This window comes from Muntiacus reevesi, chromosome 19 (genome assembly GCF_963930625.1).
Source record: "Muntiacus reevesi chromosome 19, mMunRee1.1, whole genome shotgun sequence".
NCBI classification, from domain to species: domain Eukaryota; kingdom Metazoa; phylum Chordata; class Mammalia; order Artiodactyla; family Cervidae; genus Muntiacus; species Muntiacus reevesi.
This window is the reverse complement of record NC_089267.1, coordinates 36,396,166-36,409,010: the sequence shown is the minus strand read 5'-3', so window position 1 is coordinate 36,409,010 and position 12,845 is coordinate 36,396,166. Positions and strand designations below refer to the sequence as shown.

Here is a 12,845-nt window from a genome sequence, read left to right as displayed (position 1 = left end):
CCGCTCCTTGTCTCCATGACCCTATCTCTGTAGCACGTTTCTCTCTCAGACTGGAAGATCTGACTTCCGAGGCCCCTCCCTGCTCTCAGAGCCCCTAATTCTTTATTCTCACATTAATCCAAATCTGAGAATGAAGACAGGCCTGGCCTTGCCTTTTCTGAGTGAGGCCTGGGAGACAAGATTGGTTCCTAGGTCTTCCAAGCGGTCCCCTCCAGGAAGATCAAATTCACTCAAGTAACTTGCAAAATAAATGGTGACAGGCTTTAAGTTTCAGGAAATGAAACACACAGAAATTCCCCCAAGAGAAGGTATGAGAGACAGAAAAATGTCTCCCCCTCGCTAAGATATTCCCTTCATAATTCCTGCAATCTGTGAATATGATCTGACATGGCATGCTGCGATATGATAAAGCTAAGAATGTCCACAGGAGGAGATGATTCTAGATTATCTAGCAAGTGCTCAAGCCATCACAGGCATCCTTATAAGAGGATGCAGAGGGAGAGGAGATGGAGATGCAAAGGGAAGAAGGTAACCTGAAGGCAAAGGCAGGGACTGGAGAGATACGGCCGCAAGTCACAGAGCATCTGGAGCCCCCAAACACTGGGAAAGAAGACAAGCAACTGATTCTCCCCTGACAACGAAAGCATCCGAAAAGCATGTATTCCTGCTGATATTTTAACACTGGACTCGGACTCCAAAAGCATGAAGAGACCAGATCTCTGTGAAGACACCACGTTTGTACTCATTTGTGATGACAGTCACCGTAACTAAAAGGAAGGATTTCTGATTAGTTAAATTTTGCTGTGGGCCAAAAGTGGGTGGGAATAACCTTCTTCAAGGGAGAAGTTTGAATTTGTATGTGTTTTTATGGCCTATTCCAAACCAGACTTGGAACTAGTACGGCTCTGCTTTTAAAAGTGTTTGGGGACGGTGATAAAAGGCATCTTTTAAGCCATTCTGAGTGCACACGTTACTAATAATCTCTGCTTCACACACACATTCAGCAGACAGTAAGTCCAAGCAGGGCAGACAACCAGATGATTGAACCTCCACCCAGCAGGCCTCTTCACTGCTGTGGAAGAGATGATCCAGCACTCTGCCCGCACACATGGGAGGAGAGAGCCTCCAGCGTAGGTGGGATCGTGTCTTGATTCTCTATTGTGATGTGGGCAGCATTTCTCCCCACCCTTGCCTGGCAACATCCAGCCTTCAGAGAATGATGAATGCTAGTGAGATGAGCAATACAACAGCATGATTCCACAGCCTAGGAACCGGCCTCAGAAAGAGGAGGAAGGTCCCACAGGCCTGCCCAGACTCCCACCACCACCATCTCTCCAAGTCAGCTCTCACGCTGTCACCCAGGGGACCAGCTGGTGGTAACAGGTCAGGTTGCAGGACTTGGTTCCATTTTGAGTTTCTAACATCTCCCTGATAAAAAACATCATTACTATTTTAAAAACCACACCATAAGGGAGAAAGTCCTTTTAAAATCAAGGAAGGGAAAATGAAAGGTACATATAAAACTACCAGTTTGATGGCAGGCTGACGCTGATTCATTTGTCTTCTGCTCAAGGGAACCTCAGGACAGAACCCCCACCATGGAGTGGAAAGAGACCGAGACCTAATTTAGATCTTGCTGCTTCCTAGATTCAAGTCCTTGGGTAAATCACTTCATTTCTGTTGAGCTTCATTTTCCTCACATGCAAAACAGGACAACTGAATAAGATGACATGTGGTCTACACAGTGGTTGGCCCGCCTGAGTTCATCAATGCTTGAGGAAAGGATAAATTAACTCTTCTGCATCCAGGAGCAGACAATCCATCCCAACCTTTCAGCTCTTTCCTTGAATCACAATCTAATACTGTTACCCGTAGTTCTTCCAACTGCCATCAATATCTGCCTGAGTTTATAATATCTAGGAAGAGGGATTTCTTATTATCTTGGAAATTCAAATTGGCAGAGGGCATGTTTTTTCTTCTTGGACAGAGGTGGTGCTTAGTTTTACAATCTAGAGATTTATGCAAAATAAAGTTGGTCAGTTATTATGGGTGATGCGTTAACAACAAAAATATTTGGTCCAGGACTTTAAAAAAGTTTGCTCTTCAATCTAAAACAAAATTCTGTGAAAGTTCCTTGCTCCTAAACACAGACATTCCCTCATCCCCAACCAAAAGCCATTCCTTTTTCTTGATCCCTAATCACCAGGAGAGTAGGCTGTGTCAGGCTTGGCCTCCGCTAAGTGAAACAGAGGCTGGTCTTTCCTGATGATCAGTCACGAATAGAACAGGTCAGTCTGTGTGTGAGGTCGGGGCCAAGGGCATGGAGAAAGGAAGCGAACTGGGCATCTCACAGGTCCTGGAGTTGGCAGTATTCTACGCACATGTGGCAGAGGGCCTAAGGGACCCACAAGCACCTGGGGAGCGCTCCCCTCCATTCAGGAAGAGTAGCTTCTACAGACAGCAGCACAGTATACTCATGCTGTTCCTCCTCTTCTCTCTCTCTCCTTTTCCTCAGAGCAAGCAGCGTACCCAGGGAGGTGGTACCCCCAGTACCAAACCCCCCCACATGCCCACGGAGACACAGCCACATGCCTTCCCACTGACCAGCATTCTTAAGCCTTTGGACATTCCATGTAAGTCCTGATGATCCTCTGACCCCTGGAAATTATATTACCCCCACTAAAGGCTTCCCTGATGGCTCAGTGCTAAAGAATCTGCCTACAATGCAGGAGACGCGAGTTTGATCCCTGGATTGGGACGATCCCCTGGAGAAAGGCATGGCAACCCACTCCAGTATTCTTGCCTGGAGAATCCCATGGACAGAGGAGCCTGGCGGGACACAGTCCATTGGGTCACAAAGAGTCGAACACGACTGAATAGACTTGGCACACATGCAAAGAAAAATTCGAATTAATCTTTTTTCTCTTTTCAACCAGCTGTGTAGGAATCATACATGACTTTAAAGCTTATTTTCTAATGCAGTCTTGAATTTTGAACCATTCACTGTTTAGAAAGAGATCTTTTTTTTTTCCAAGACATTTGGCCTCACAATAAGAATCTAGGATTTTTTTTAATCATTTCTTTTGGGACTTATTAAAACAAAAGACAGACTGAAAAATGGAGTAACTTCTACATGCATTCTACATTTACTGTTGAACACAGAAGTTACTCCATTTTTTAGTAATTCACTGAGAAAAAGTAATTCACTGAGAGAAAGGAAACAACTCTAAAGCAGGAGGTAATTTTTTAATTTACTTTTCTTTCTCAAGGATGATTCTGGGAGGCGGGAGGGGGGATCGGGATGGGGAATACATATAAATCCATGGCTGATTCATGTCAATGCATGGCAAAAAACCACTACAATATTGTAAAGTAATTAGCCTCCAACTAATAAAAATAAATGGAAAAAAAAAAAAGGATGATTTTAGTTGAGGTGGCCTACTACCAAAGAGACAGTAGTATTTTTGCCATATTTGAGGCCTGAAGGCAGCTATCTGAGCCCTGCACACAGCTGGAATAGTAGTAAAGGAATTCTTGGTTTCACTGGAGCTACAGATATAACAGGGGGCTCGCTCAAGGCAGACGCCAAAACACTTTAATCATGCTGGACCAAGGCCATGTAGGGTACACGAAAATCAAACCTCTCTCCCCAGAACTTTGAGAGTAGTTATGACCAAAGAGATGTTAATCAAATTCATTTAGATCAAGGTTTAAATTACTAAGTAAGATGACTCAATTTTATCAGCTTTTTATTTTAAAAAGTACATTTTTGTGTTTCTGACATGAAAACAAAATTAATTCGGTCAGTTCAGTTGCTCAGTCATGTCCAACTCTTTGCAACCCCATGTACTGCAGCATACCAGGCTTCCCTGTCCATCACCAACTTCCAGAGTTTACCCAAACTCATGTCCATTGAGTCGGTGATGCCATCCAACCATCTCATCCTCTGTCCCCTTCTCCTCCCACCTTCAGTCTTTCCCAGCAGATTACATATTCTCTAAAATTCACTTGAGGATGGGTTTCACTTTTAGAAGATACATCTTATATATTTAAATTAGTGACTTATGGAAGCTATACTCAGAAGTATATTCCTCAATAATTCCATAAGATTCTGCGAAACAAACAAACAAAAAGTTTAATGCTTCCCTTGTGTTCTTACTGCTTCTCCCTTTAGACTTGCTTTACTTGCCCAGATGACTTCATTCTAAGAATTATCTATTTGTTTGTCTGCTTAAAACTGTACTTTTGGGGAGAAAGTCAGGGAATGATCATCCTATCTCCATATAATGCTATTAACAAGCATGATTTCCACAGATAAAACCCATAGCTGGAGAAGAGAAACATGATTTCTGGGGTATACAATAAAGTTTTTAACTTTTCTACCTACCAAGGTAGCTTTTATTGGGTCTCATTACCCGTCAATTTGGTCATGTGGCATTCAACACCTTAAGAAGACATACCAGCTGCAGGCTCTAGGCTTCAGACCGAAGGCTACATTCCAGCAGGAAACAGAAATTAGAGGGCTACTGTACAAATAACTATGCCTCCAGCAGGACTGGGAGTCAAGGAAGACCTCTCTAGAAAGTAACATTGCTTTTTTTACTACTTACTCATAAGACTTTTTAAAAGGAGATAACACAAATAGACTGTCTCAACAGTCAAATGCATAGAATTGGAAGTATACCGGTAGATGTCAGAGTCTAGGGGATGGAGGTGAGGTGGGGAGGGAGGATGGGGAGTTGGTGTTTAATGGGAACAGAGTTTATTTTAGGAAGGTGAAAAATCTGGGAGATGGATGATGGTGAGAGTTGTTACTTAGTTCCACTAAACTATATAGTTAAACATGGTTAAAACAGTATGTTTTATATTATGTGACTTTTACCACAATAGAAAACATTAAAAGATACATTGAACACTATATCAATTCCAAGGCAAGATGGGGCATGAGAAAGAGAAGGGTTTGGACTGGATAAGTATGATTAGAATCCTTGCTACTACTATGGTGCCTTGAGCAACTCATAGTAAGGGACATGGTCACCTCACAAAATGCTGTAATGGTGAAGTCTGGCATACATAAAAAGCACTCAGTATGTAGTGGAAATCCAGTAAACTACAGACAATAATGATAGAATGTATGTTGATGTATCTCTGAGCTTTGACATGTCAAAACAAAGCTAATTTTCCTTTCCTAGTTCTATCCTTACAAAAATGTTCAACGAAAAGAGAAAACTCAAAAATCCATTAGGCAACAAAGACATTCTGACATCAGTGAATTTTTTTCACTTGGGTTGGCTAACAGGTATCATTTACTTAAACAACAGAAGTACACCCTGTACTAGATTCTTCCTGGCAGGTATATAAACACAGGCAAAAAGATTATTTGGCATATCCGTACTCAATAGCCTTCTCTGAGCATTAGAAAAAGATTCTGGAATTAAAGCTTTTGAATCAGAGCTTTTAAAATAGTGAACTCCCCTCTGGTGGTTAAGTGTTTTTCAGGTCACTATCTACTTGACTGAGAGGGTGGAGGTAGAACCCTTCAGAGGAGCCCAAACTCACTCGGCTCAAGAAGTATTTTCCACCCAGGTTTAGCTTCTTTTAGTCTAAATTCCCTCAGCACTAACAAACCTGCAATGCCCAAAACAGGGTCAGTCACACAGTTCATCCCACTATTAGACACACCTTGCTGCCAGACAATCGATTGGGCTCCACCTGCAGGGAGCTCCCAGCCCATGGCCAGTCTTATTAAGTCTTCTTTAGACTGTGGCCAACAACCACTTTTCCTTTCTGATACAAGGCTCAAGTTAGAAAACAACACAAAAAAATATGTTTCGTGTTTTTAATTTTTAATTTTAATTTTATTTGGTCCTGGAAAAGGAATTTTCTCGCTACTGATGAGAAAAATGAGGCTCAGAAAGGAAAAGAGATTTGCCTAAGATCTTAGAGCATGTGAACAGCAGAGCTGAAGCAAGAATTTAATTCACTCCACTCAGGGCTCCCCACTCCATTTGCAGCCCTCTGGTCTGCCCGTAGGCTCACAGACAGATGCACCCCATCCATGAGCTGGATCTCCTGGCCTTATGGTTGTGGGATTCACTGTGGCCTGGGCCGCATGAGGCCAGGCAGGGTCTGTAGCCTGGAGCATCACCGGGCACTTCTGGGACCCTCTCTCTGCCCCCATCTCTGCTGGGTGTTCTGCTGTTCTGTGCTACACCACCCTGGGGTGGCTCCTGACACCCAGAGACTCTGGCTGCTGGGGGTCTGGCCTGGCCCAGGAGATCACAGATCATTCTACAGAAGCTGGGGAGTTTGCACGGGGTCAAAGATCAGGGGTTGCTCATAATTGTTTTCAAACAAAGTTTCAAGAGAGTTGTATTTCCTCGACTCGAAAATAAAAGTGCACTGTCTGCAGACAGAATGGCTCTAGTTTAGGAGAAGAACCTCTCTTGCACATAAATTCAAAATAAGAAATAACATCCAAGTCATTCTAGAATGATGAGGCGGTAGTCCCTGACTGACCAGGGATCCAATAAAAGATTACACTCAAGGCCATGTGACTGGTCAGTGGAGTCTGGGGCATTAAAGGATCCTACAGCTAGCTGGTGAGATCTGTTTAAGTCCAGCCTTTGCTGGGAACCCAAGGGGCCTGGGAGGCAAGGGAAGCACAGGCAGAGAAGACTCACCCAGTCTACATAAAGAATGAACACATGGTTCCTTCACACACTCCCTCCCTCCAGCAGCTCCTCTGGATGCCCAGCTCTATCAGACTGTGCAATAATTAACTGTGTATTGTCTTTCACATTCATTTTTGTCTCGGCAGAGTCTAGCAAGGTGTCCAGCACCCAGTGGGCACCAAAAAAATGTTAAGTGAATGAAAGCATGACCTGTCACACAGCGACTGCAATTTGAAGGTACAACTAGGGCAACGGTAAAGAGCAGCCATCTGAAAGCAGAGGAAAACCCAACAATGAACGAACCTTCTCTTAAGCAGTCTTAACCAGAAGTTGGAGGGCTGCTCATCCCCCACCAGCCCTTGAAGACTCAGCAGCCACAGGACAGCTGTTCTGTTCTATTTCTGGGCTGGGGAGATGTATCTCAGAGCTAAAACATATGTTCCCATAATTGTCAAAATTGAGCGTTACAAATAAGGGGAGAGGGGCAAGTGGTAGGTTCACCTAAGTAAGCTAAGGCTTTCTCCATCATACACCAGCTCCACCTCTAATCAACCTCACTCTCAGAAACCCATCGGATCAAAGTCACAATTCCAAGTTCAAAGTGGACCTAATCCTGGTGGACAACCCTTTCTAATTTACAAGGCACATGCTTTTAGTGCAAAACTTGCCCACTTACTTTTTCCACGTCTAGATCAGCATCCTGCTTCTTCAAAAAACTGTAGAAGAAAAAAAAAACACATTAGAAGGGAACTGAGCACTCTGCCTGTAAACCACCCACAAAGCACCACCATAGAATTTTCATTTGCTGCAGACAATCAATGTGCCCACAATTTTTTTTTCTTCTTCACACAATTGTTGTGAAGTCACAGTTGCCACCAACACCTGCCTACAACTGCAAAGACTTGGGCCTGTACAACCAAAGGAAGCCAGCAAGAGGTCTTTAGTTTCCAGAGCCAGGAAAAATAGGGATGGAGATCTTGAGTATGCGCATGCGCGCGCATGCGCGCGCGCACAAACCCAGGGATCAAACTGAGGTTTCTTGCATTGCAGGTTCATTCTCTACCATCTGAGCCAACAGGGAAGCCCAAGAATACTGGAGTGGGTAGCCTATCCCTTCTCCGGGGGATCTTCCTGACCCAGGAATCAAACTGGGATCTCCTGCATTGCAGGTGGATTCTTTACCAGTACTCTGCCTACAACCTGCCAATACTGTGTTCCAATACCTCATTTATTCTTTGTGATTCTAGCTGCTTGAACAAAGCTTCTGTTTTAACAAGGTACCTAAAGAGAACAATAAAAATAGTTGAATGGAATTATGTTGACAACAATATGTCAGGGTAGAAAGTAAAAGGTTTGAAAAATCTGGGGGGAAAAAAAGCAGAAACAATTTTTCCTACCTTAGTAGAGACTCAAACTTGCTTTTAGTATGATTCTCATCATCTTTCTTTCTGGCCCATGGATTAAAATACCCCCATCATAAATTATCAACCCCATCAAAACCATCCCCCCTTCATACACACACAAGAGAATTTTTATACTATTTGGAAGACTACATAATTAACAGTCACATCTTTGTTTTGTTTAATCAAAGATGACTCAGAATGAAGGGAAGAAAAAATGACCATGGGGAAGAGAATTAGAAACTGATATATTGTCTTCTGCAGATGGGCATTCAAATCATGAACTCACTGCAGACACGCAAGAGAAGCAGCACAGAGGCTGGAGGGAGAGAACGTGCTAATGAGCTCGCCACAGTCCATGCCTGGGCAACCCACAGCCCCATCTCTTCCTGGCTTCTGAGACACGCTGTCTTAGCCTACCAAACGCCACTAGGCAATACGTGCTTTCTCTTCTGGCTCCCCTACTGGGGATCTAGAAAGTGTTGAGCTGTTAAAGAAAAAAGAAAAAGGAATTCTCTCTTTCTAGAAATTTCAACTAGCCTCTCTATAAACTGCAAAGAGTCAGTCAGTAGAATAAGAACTTTTCACCAAAGAGAACATCTATCTATACAGAGAAGACTGACTTCCATTCTTAAATACTTACAAAGAGGTTTAGGAAGGCCGTCATTCTGATATATGGACTTCCCAGGTGGTGCTAGGGGTAAAAAATTTGCCTGCCAATGCAGGAGACCTAAGAGATGAGGGTTTGATCCCTGGGTTGGGAAGATCCCCTGGAGAAGGGAATGGCAACCCACTCCAATATTCTTGCCTGGAGAATCTCATGAACAGAGGAGCCTGGTGGGCTACAGTCCATGGGGTTGCAAAGAGTTGGACACAACTGAAGCGATTCAACAGTAACAGCCGCAGCATTCTGATTTATAAAGTAGAATGTTTTAATTTGCCAGGTGAGGGTTGCCATCATCTGCCACAGAAAGAGCAGGTGGAGAATCATTACCCTTGTCCAAATCAGTGAGGAAACTTGGCCTCTCCCATGCACACTGCACAATAGCAGCCTCAGAGTGTACCAAGTTCAGCAACATGCTCTGAAAGAATGAGCCTTCCCTCCACAGCTCTTCAACAAGCAGTAGTAAAAGGAAAACTGAAAACCCACGTGCAGCTGCTGGCTCACTACTACACAAAGAATCTCATCCGCACGGACACACATGCAGCATCATCCAATTTCTGCTTCAGGCTTACTAAAAAGACGGCGTTAATTAACAAAGACAATACATATATGCACCATCCCACAGCCAGAAACCAGAAGGATGTCACAGCGTCAACTTCAAAGACTCACAGCAAGCACACACGGCCTGAGATATTTTTAGGCACCAGCTCCATTGTTTCAAAGAGAATATGGGTGGATGAAATAGAATTGCCTGAAAGGAAAATTCATATGGCAACCCATCTTGAATGAAGAGTAGCTTTAGTTTTTTTAAATCCAGTTATACCGTTCTTAAATGAAGGCTATTTCTGAAAAGTAGAGAACAAATAAATTTTGGTCGTCAAATACTTAGATGAAATAGAGGTAATATTTTATTTCAATGACTCCTATATTTAAAAAGGGCTTCCCTGGTAGCTCAGATGGTAAAGAATCTGCCTGCAATGCCAGAGACTCAGGTTCAATCCCTGGGTGGGAAGATCCCCTGGAGAAGGAAGTGGCAACCCACCCAATATTCTTGCCTGGAGAATTACATGGACAGAGGAGTCTGGCGGGCTATAGTCCAGGGAGTTTCAGAGTTAGACAGGACTGAGCGACTAACTTTGATTTCACATTAAAAAAACTGACCAATTATTCACCTTTGGGCTTATTCACTCAATCATGTCTGACTCTTTGTGACCCCATGGGCTGTAGCCTGCCAGGCTCCTCTGTCCACGGAATTCTTCAGGCAAGAATACTGGAGTGGGTAGCCATTCCCTTCTCCAGGGGATCTTCCTGACCCAGGGACGGAACCCAGGTCTCCCGCATTGCAGGCAGATTCTTTACCATCTGAGCCCCCAGGGAATCCCAAATAGCTGACTATTTCCATATAAATGTATTCAATCGTGGGCTTCTGGACACTAGGGCATGGTCCATACTTTTGTTCTTCCTGCTGAAGTAGCACTGATACTTTGTTTGAGAACATGACTGAAGTGACCCAGATTCCCCCAGTGGAAAAGGCAGATCCATAAATGCTGCAAATGTGTGATCAACTGCAGGGAGGGAAGCTGAAGGATGAGGCCTGGACCCAAAATGAATCCTCCCCACTCTCTAGATCAGCTCAGGTCCTCCATCATTGGGAGAATACACAAAGATTTTTATTTTTAGAGGAAACTCCAAAAATAATACTGAAAAGCCCTCAACTTCGAGCTCCTTCTTGATACAGCCACCCCCACCTCACCCCTCCTGCTCCCCTATTTCAGATGCCAGGGGACCTCTCCCATGGGCACCTACCATGTACCCTATGAGAGGACAGTGCCAGCAGAGGAATACCCTGACCTGGCAAAGGGACACTGGCCACATGTTTGGAGAATGGCAAGAGGCTTGACAGTGGGCAGGGCATGGGGTGGCTGCAGATGGTGGGAAGCTAGAGGGAGAAACGTGGGAAGCTAAGGCAGAGGCCAGGTGGTGAGAGACAGCATACACCAGCCTAGAAGTCGGGCAGTGAGGGGCACACATCTGCAGCCCCCGGTATACTTTCAACCCGCCTCTCTCTCTCAGGAAAGGGCAGAAAACCAGACAGAGCCCCCAGCATATTCCTGGCACTGGACTAAGGTTCCTCATTCCAGTCTCACCCACTCTGCTGGGTAAGCAGCATCCTCTCCTGATGGACCTTCAGGGCCCAGGACAGAACCACCTTTCTGCTCCTGTTTCCCTCTGGCCCCACTTCTAGGAAGAATTGGATTTCCTCTCTGTGTGCCTACAGCCCTTCAGGTAGGACTGGTCCCTGCCTCTCCAATGGAACACCAGCTTGTCTGCGGCCAGAATGGCAGTGAGTAAGTACCGTGCCGGCAACACAAAGGAGACCTATGCCATCTCTGCGGATGGAGGTGTGAAGGGTGGCCAGGAGCAGGGTGACTAATGAAGAACTGAACAACGGAAACCTAGGAAATGAAACTGCACTCAATCAGGCCGACTCGCCACCTCCTGCACGTAGGAGCTGGGAGGGTGCTGGGAAAGGAAGGGGGTTATAAATCCAGGGTGCACCCATATGCCACACACACTCACGTACCCAGAAGATGACCTGTTCTTTAAATTTAGTCCCATGTCTTTAGCTATACATAAGTGACAAAGATCCAATCTGAAGATTCGGCTGTTACTTTTAATGTTACCCAGTGTTTCCTTTTACATTAGAATCATAATCACGTCTTGAATAAGATATGATGTAAGGAAGGGCCACGATGCAGCCAAGATTTAAATTGTGGCTTGGGCTTTTGTTTGATTATTTTAAGAAATGGAAGATTGAGAGAGAAATGAGGTGTACTTTTCTCTTGCCACAGAATCTCCTCTATTCCCAATTCAACCCTTTTCACTACTTGCAAAAGACTTAAAATATTTATTGACCTGCCAGAAAACATCTGCACATTACTAGACACGTCTCCACATATTCACGTCTGAATGGCTTCTTTCTGCTCGAACGATCACAGCTCTATTCAATCAGAACTCAAGTGAGAACTCAGAGCTGTACGTGGTGTGATGTCAGTGGCCACCAAGGATAAAATGGCCATTTGATAGCAGCTTCCATATCAAGCGTGTCAACAGGGGCAGTGTTCCTTCGGTTATTCTTAACTTAGGATCCAAGGCACAAAAAAAGACCAGGCAGGGCCAGACTCTGCCACAATTCCAAAGAAAGCTGAGGCACATACAGAGTGCACACAGAAGCGCCTCAATGCTCTCTGGCGAGGGGGCAGTCCCTGGCTGCCTGCCTGCAACCCAGGGACAGGCCCACTCTCACAGTGGGCGCCCAGGGCCTCCACAGCTGCATGCAGCCACGCAGGGCACCCCGCTCTGCCGTGCCACCCCCAGCTGGGGCTGGCCCCAGGACAGGACCCTGCTCAGACAAGGCCTTTCGTTGTGGGGTATTCCTCATTACCCCGTTTCCCCAGGGGAAAAAAAAATTTTCCCCTCTCTGGCTATTCCTTCTAGTCCCAGACAAGCTCATTGTCCTCCTGTGTCTTGCTGTACATATGAACCTTCTAAGAAGGTTCGAGGTGGCGGCACCTGCAACTCTTCTCCCATCTCACCCACCCCGAGAAAGGGCACAGTGATGAGTGCATGTTCAAAGTGGTGAGGGGCATAGGGCAGTGAAGAGCTTGGGGACAAGTGGACACCACCCTCAGGGGCGTCTTCAGCTCCCTGAAATCAAGGGGACCCAGACGGAATTCAAAGGAAAAGGCGAGTCTCAGGGAGGACCGCAAAACTGGCTGGGGACACCCTTGAGCCTCCCACACTGGGAAGACGTCATGGGCCTTGGCCAATGTCAGACACACTTGGGGCTACTACCCACTTCTTATTTCTTTTATAAAAATATTCACTTACCTCAATGAAAAATCTAGAAACTCTGGGACCGCTGTTATGATGTGGGAGCTTTCCCCCTCTTGCCTACGTTTCTATGCACTGTTAACACTCGTGGAGCACTGCCATCTTGCCCATCACAACCAACAACACATATGACCTTCGGAGAGAAACAGAAGGGGGAGGCCCCCCAACTATGAACAATGTGCCTAGGACAATTAACCCCAGGCTCTATTGCAA

General features: G+C 45.1%; 1 protein-coding gene across 3 annotated transcripts in view; it reads right to left on the bottom strand.

Moving 5' to 3' along the window:
• Window positions 1–12,845, bottom strand: part of FYN (FYN proto-oncogene, Src family tyrosine kinase) — a 215,427-nt gene that overhangs the window by 180,070 nt on the left and 22,512 nt on the right. For 2 of the 3 annotated variants that reach the window (XM_065911319.1, XM_065911317.1), the window contains exon 2: window positions 7,351–7,390. The exons of the other annotated variant lie outside the window; for it this stretch is intronic. The gene's annotated coding sequence lies outside the window, so the exon portion shown is untranslated. The remainder of the gene's footprint in view (window positions 1–7,350; window positions 7,391–12,845) is intronic. 3 annotated transcript variants of the gene reach the window in all.